Raw genomic sequence first — 6,803 nt, 5'->3', positions numbered from 1 at the left:
TGTGGTAGGACTTGGCAGAATATAGCAGAATGCCATAGATTACCATTAGATTGCCATTAGATTGCTATTAAATTGCCATTTCGTGGTTAGTCTCTAATTGCTAAGTTAGTAGAAATAGGTAGATGTGTATAAGGTGTTACAGGGGTATCCTATAACAGTACCCCCCCCTTAAACTCGAGCTTCTATAAGATGGGGCTATAGTAGTTCTAAGTGGAGTTTATAAAAGTCTTCTATAGCTTATATAAGTCCTATAGAGTTAACGGGTTCCCATAAGGGCTTAGTAAAGCCTCTCTATTTTATAAGATATATATATTAGCGTTTCCGTTTATTATACTTAATATTATTAATTTTTTTAATAAAGTACTTATTCTTACCATCCACTTTAACTAGTAGGGGAGGGTCTTATATCTATCTAGGCAGGGCATTTAATATAGGGGTAGTAGGGTAGAGGACTAACGTATAAAATACAGGGTGGATTTTAACCGTATTAGGGAGCTTTAGTTAGTAGGCGTAAGAGGAAATAACCTTCTTAATCTTATAAGGGCTAGTGTTCTTCTAATTAAGTTTCTTAGTAGGTTGTTTTATATTTAGGTTTCTTATATTTAGCCAAATAAAGTTACCAATTTAGCAGGCTAGTGCTAGGGTTTATTTCTTATTCGCTGCAGCTTTATAAACAGATTAGGCCTATATTATTTCATTAGTAAGGAACCGTTATAGTTCCTCTATCTTCTCTATAAATTAATTTACTTCTATAACTTATAAGGCATAATAAGCGGGGCAAGGAACATTACTAAAAGGTTTAAAACCTATTTATAGGTGCTAGCTGTAATTAGCTAGGAATAGGGAGACCTTTATAGTTTTTAAGACAGAATTATTTGTAGTAAACTTAGTAAATATAAGCTAGTTAATCTAGTTATTTTATAAATATAATATATATATCCGGATATACTATTTTATTATAGCGTTTACACGTTCCATTTAACTGTCTATTTCTAGGTAATATATAATAGACAGCAGTACTTTAATGCGGAGTTAGGTAGTTAGTTCTTTCTAAAATATAAAGATAAACTGGCTACCTTTATTGGAGATAATTGTTTTAGGGAGTTTGTAGAGTTTTTATATATAATCCAGAAACAGTTAGGCAATAGTAGGCGTTAATATATTAGGGTAGGCAATTAAGTACCTTATCTTAAATAGTCGGTCTATAACTACTATAATATTTATACAGCCTTTATTTACAAGGAGGTCAATAACAAAGTTAATTAAAATATCCTTCTATCTTCGGTCCGGAATAGGTAGTGGCTTTAGGAGGCCGTTATACGTCTTATATAAAGCTTTAGCTCGTTAGCAGATATAGCAGCTAGAGATATACCTTTATGTTATATTATATATATTCGGCTAATAGTATTCTTATTAAAGCAGTTCTAGGGTTTTTTCTTATCCTAGGTAGCTGGCTACTAGTAGGTCGTATATATATTTAAGGAGCTTAAGCTTAAGTTTGTTATAGTTAGGTATAACTAGGCGGTTTTAGTAATACAAGCGGTTTCCACAGGCTTCGCATTTACTTAGAGAAATCTTTTTAGAGCGTCTAATGCCATTATATATTAGCTTAAGCGTCTTTTAGATAAACTTATTATTTGGGTATTTATTAACTATAATCTGTTTAATCAATCAATTAGTTATTTCAAGGACGTGTACTATAAGGTCTTTAGTAGGGGGGTTAAATAGTTTAGGGCAAAGTAGGGTCTAATTTTAGTAAGAGCGCGCTTTTTTTAGGGTTAGCGCGTCTTACAAGTATTAGGTTAGGGCGTTAGGCTTCTAACCTTAAACACCCAGACAGTACGTAATTAAGAATTAGAAATAAGACAGATATTCTAACTAGCGGGCCTAATAATAACTTAGCTGTTTCGTGGTCGTAAAGTACTATAGGTTCTTATAGTCGCTAAGGACCTTAATTAGAAATCCAGCGCCTTCTAGTTTAGGTCGCCATTATTTAAAATATTTAATAATAGCTAATAATTCCTTATTATAAATCTCGTAGTTATATTCGGCTAGGCTTAGTTATTTTAAAAAGTATACTATAGGGTGCAATACTCCATCCTTATTATATTAAGACAGGATACCTCTAGTAATATAGTTATATAAGTCGGCTTTTATAACACTTATTTAGTTTAGGTTAAAGTATTAGAGCACGGGCGCAATAGTAAATATAACCTTTAAATAGGTAAAGGCCTTCTTACATTCCTTATTAAAGACAAAAACTTTATCCTTTTAGGTTAGAGCTTTAAGGGGTAAAACTATGGCGGAGAAGTTATTAATAAACCATTAGTAGAAATTAGCAAATCCTATAAAGGCTCTTACGTCCTTAACGTTCTCAGGTTCTTACTAGTTTACAATTACTTTAACTTTCCTTAGGTCCATTTGTATACTATTTATAGAAATAAGAAGTCTAAGGTATAGAACTTCTATTATATAAAACTCGTATTTATCTATATCTAATTATAGACTAGCTCTATATAGGGCTTATAGGACAAAGTCAACGTATTTCTAATATTCAGTTAGGTTATTACTATATATTAGGATATTGTTAATATAAGCAGTATAGAAGATGTTTAGGTAGGGGCGCGGGGTATTATTTATATAATATTAAAACGAGCTTAGAGCATTTATAAGGCTAAAGGGTATTACTAAGTACTTAAATAGTCTATATTGGGTACAAAATATAGTAAGCCATTTGTCTCCTTTTATAATATAGAGACGGTTAAATATAGAGATAATATTAAGCTTTATATAGTAACAAGCCTTACTTAGTCGGTTTAGCGTCTCTTATATTAATAGGATCGGATATTAGTTCTTAATAGTAACGGTATTAAGAGCTTAGTAGTCTACATAGAAGCGTAAACCGCCGCTAGGTTTCTTAATAAAGATTACTAGTACGGCTATAGGCGATAAGCTTACTCTAATAAATCCTTTACTTAGGTTCTCGTCTAAATACTTTTATAGCACTTAGAGTTTATTTTAGGATATTCTATATAAGGGTCTAAACCTAGGCTGCTTTCCTTCTTTAAGTATAATCTTATGGTTATATAGTCGGTATTCCGGTAGCTTATTAGCTTCCTTTTATAAGAATATATCTAGGCGATAATAATACTTTACTAGTACCTTTATAGTAGGGTTAGTATGCTTCTTTAGTACTAAGGCCTTCTTAATATCGGCTATTGTAACAGCGAAGATCGTATGCTCGGGTTTCTTAGCAAGTTGCACTAGCGGGGTAGCTCTAATTATACGGATATCTAAGGTGCTAAGCTCGCTTGGATTATCTATAGTTTCTTACATAGCTTCCTATTTAGCTTTAGGTTCAGTATTAGGTGCGGAGTTAGTATTAGATTTAGGTTTAGGTTCCTTAAGTATACTCTTTATAATAGAGTACTAGTTCTTCTAGTACTTTCGTATAATAAGCTTAAGCTTTTACTTAGTATGGGGTGGTATAGTACTTAGGGTCTATTTATAGGGTTTAGTAGAATTTTTAGATCCTTAGTAGATATCGGTGGAAGTCTTACATTAGTAGAATTTGGTAGAATTCTTAGGCTAGTAGATCTTAGTAGATTTTTCGGATTTTAGTTTTAGGTCTAAGCAGTAAGTTATAAGGCACTTCTACTTATAGTAAAAGGCGGTAAATAGAAGCTTAAGGTTATCCTAATTAATAGTCACCTTATATAGCTTTATCTAGAGTTATCTAAGGATTACTAAGTGACCTAGGGTGGTAATAAAAAGCCTAATCAGTTCTTTATAGTTTAGGTACTATTAGAGTCTTAAGAATACTATATAGGTAATACGGCCTAAGACGGTGCGTTTGCCATTAAATCTAAATATGTTAATATGTGTTACGAACGCTTTAAGTACAATGTTATGACTACTTGGAAAGGAGTTAGAAGAAGCTAGTTAGTTAATATAAGCACGGTCCAGGATGGAACCCATAGAATTATGTGATAAGGAATGGTAAGCAGAGTTATGTGATATAATCTATGTAATCTATGTAATCTACGAGATCTATAATAGAGCGAATAGAGTAGACAGAGCAGATAAAGCAACGACTTTCTTAGGAGTACGGTTGTGTATTTAAGGACCCTTAGTCCCTACTTAGATAGTTCCTTCCTTGTAGTAATTCTTAGAATACAATTAGAGTTAATCTATTGGGCAACCACTCCACTAGTTATTATTACGTTATTAACTTACTTATAATACCTATATACCTAGCCCATTAACAAGTCCACCGTAATTCCTACTATAAGGCTCCGTTATATAATTACTACTATAGTTACGGTTTTAATAAGTCGAATAATATGCCACTAAAAGCAGCTACTACGACGCTATTAACGGCGGCAACTACGTTAAGATTAGGTAACGATACTAGTATAGCAGATACTAATTTACAATAACCTATAATAGTAGGACAGTTACAAGCAATAGTTGACTAGTTAATAGGAGATAACGTAGTACTTAAAAATAGGGTTAATGGGATAGGAGCAGTAAAGGTTAAGTTACTATTAATTAAAAGATTCTTAAGGGAGAGATTAAAGCTTAAAGGATTCCTTACGTAAATATACTTTAAGGTTGCGTAAGAGGGAACAAAACTGGTAATAACTATGGATTAAGTAGTATACGTAGGATTATTCTTATTAGGAAGAGCACTTAAATGGTTTAAGCCTTACCTTATAGAGATATAAGTAAATAAAATGACAATAACAAACTAAGAGGTACGGTTTATGTTCTTAAGTTAGGGAGGGTTTGCGGAGCGACTTATATAAATGTTTGAAGATCTAGAGGCAACGACTATAGTAGAAAGGAAACTCTAAGATATTATGTAATGAACCTTAGCAATTAAGTATATAACGTAGTTCTAAACGCTAGTAATATAAGCTAAGTGGAATAATAAGGCGCTTATGGTATAGTATAAATAGAGACTTAAGGCTAAAGTCTAGGACGCAATTATTCTAATAGAAGATGCGGATACCCTAAGGGAACTAATAGATTAAGTAATAAAGATCGACAATAGGATCTACTAAAGGGAATAGGCTAAGAAGGGCTAGGATAAAGTTCTATAGTTATATAAGACGCAGAGTATTCAACAACCTAAGCTAAATTAGAAAATATGGTATAGCGTAAAGCTAATAGACCTAAGTAGTACTAAAGAAACCTATAAGAAATGGAGTAAGAAACTATAGAAACCTAGAGGTTAAGGATTAAGTAATTATAGGACTAAGGAGTATAGGCTAAACTAAGGATCTTAGTAATAGAAGACGTTTAAGCGGACTCTATAACAAAAGCAATGGTTTAAAGAGGGAGCTTATATAAATTGTGGAAAATAGGGTTATTTCGCCAGAGACTGTAGAAGTAGTTAGAGTTATTACGCAGTAAAGGGAACTAGATTAGTAGTATATAACACAGACGTATAGAGGAATAATAGTATACTGCGAGGAACAAAAGAATATTTAATTAGAAGTTTTGCGTTTTGTTATAATAACGCATACCGAATTTATAAAGACACTAAGTATAGTGCAAGCTATTAGCTATAAGAGCTAGAGTTAAGAGGACTTAAGGGAACTAAAGAGTTAGATAAAAAATAAGATTAACTCTATAAGCTAGATTAAGATATTATAGTAATATACGGATAATAATTAGTAATAATAATAATGGAGTTAGAGTACTTATTAATTAACAGTGATAAGAATAGTAAAGGAACTAACTAGGGGTATCCAAACCTTAATAACGCAATAAAAGTAGAGACTAAGACCGCTATAGAGCAAGGTTCGGTAACGGGTATTATAACACCATTAGATACGGCATCCATTGCTTTATAAGATGGAAGGAGTAATATTTAGAGATAATTAAGCAAGCAGATAACTGCTAGTGCTAGCTTACCACTTAATAAAGGCAAAAGGCTAAAGGCTTAAGATTCTTAAGACAAGATAAAAGATAACTAAGATTCTTAAGATAAAATAAGGCATGCTTAAGGACCTATAATAGACGAAAACTAATAGGATAGAGTAACTGCTTAGTTTAGCAATATATAAATAAGCTTAGGATGAAGTTTCCTAAAGGTATAAAACTCTTAAGACGAGATAAGTAAGATTTAGGACTCTTAAGATAAGACAAGGACACTAGTAAAGCCTAGTTAGACTAAGGCTAGAGCGTAGCTTAAGAAAGAAGCAAGCTTAGGGTTAAAGAATCTAAGGGGTTAAGAATTCGGAGTACGAATAAGGACACCCATAAGAAAGAAGCAAGAGACTTCGCTATAGATTAGGGAATCTATAATATAAACAGCAGTTAGATTAGGAGATAGATATATAGACCTAGAAGACTTACTAGGTAAATATAGTATTTAACCTAAAGATTAAAAAGTTAATACAGCGATTAAGAAGTAAGAGGACTTTAAGGATCTAATTATAAGACGTAAATAATAAGAAACCATGGATAAGTTTAGAGCAAAAATTATCGCATAGTAAGAAAAGAAACTAGATATAAGATTTAGTACACTAGGTTATATAAGGGACAGAGTACCTATATAAAGAATTATTAATAGGCTAAGAATAGGCATATTAAGAGCTAAGTGGCTTATTAAACTAGAAAATAAAGAGGATCTAGGGATTCCTACTAGGTTTAAAGAATAATATATAAAAGGCTGTTATAACGCAGTAATAAGAAGATACTTCTTTACGGACAGACTATATATACTCTAGCAGCTGTACTAAAAGTAGTATAGGCAATAACACAATAATAAGTAGGAAGATTTCTATATATAG

This window comes from Cenococcum geophilum (assembly GCF_001692895.1).
Source record: "Cenococcum geophilum 1.58 unplaced genomic scaffold K441scaffold_43, whole genome shotgun sequence".
Classification (NCBI taxonomy): domain Eukaryota; kingdom Fungi; phylum Ascomycota; class Dothideomycetes; order Gloniales; family Gloniaceae; genus Cenococcum; species Cenococcum geophilum.
The sequence above is the reverse complement of the archived record's forward strand: the minus strand, read 5'-3'. Positions refer to the sequence as shown.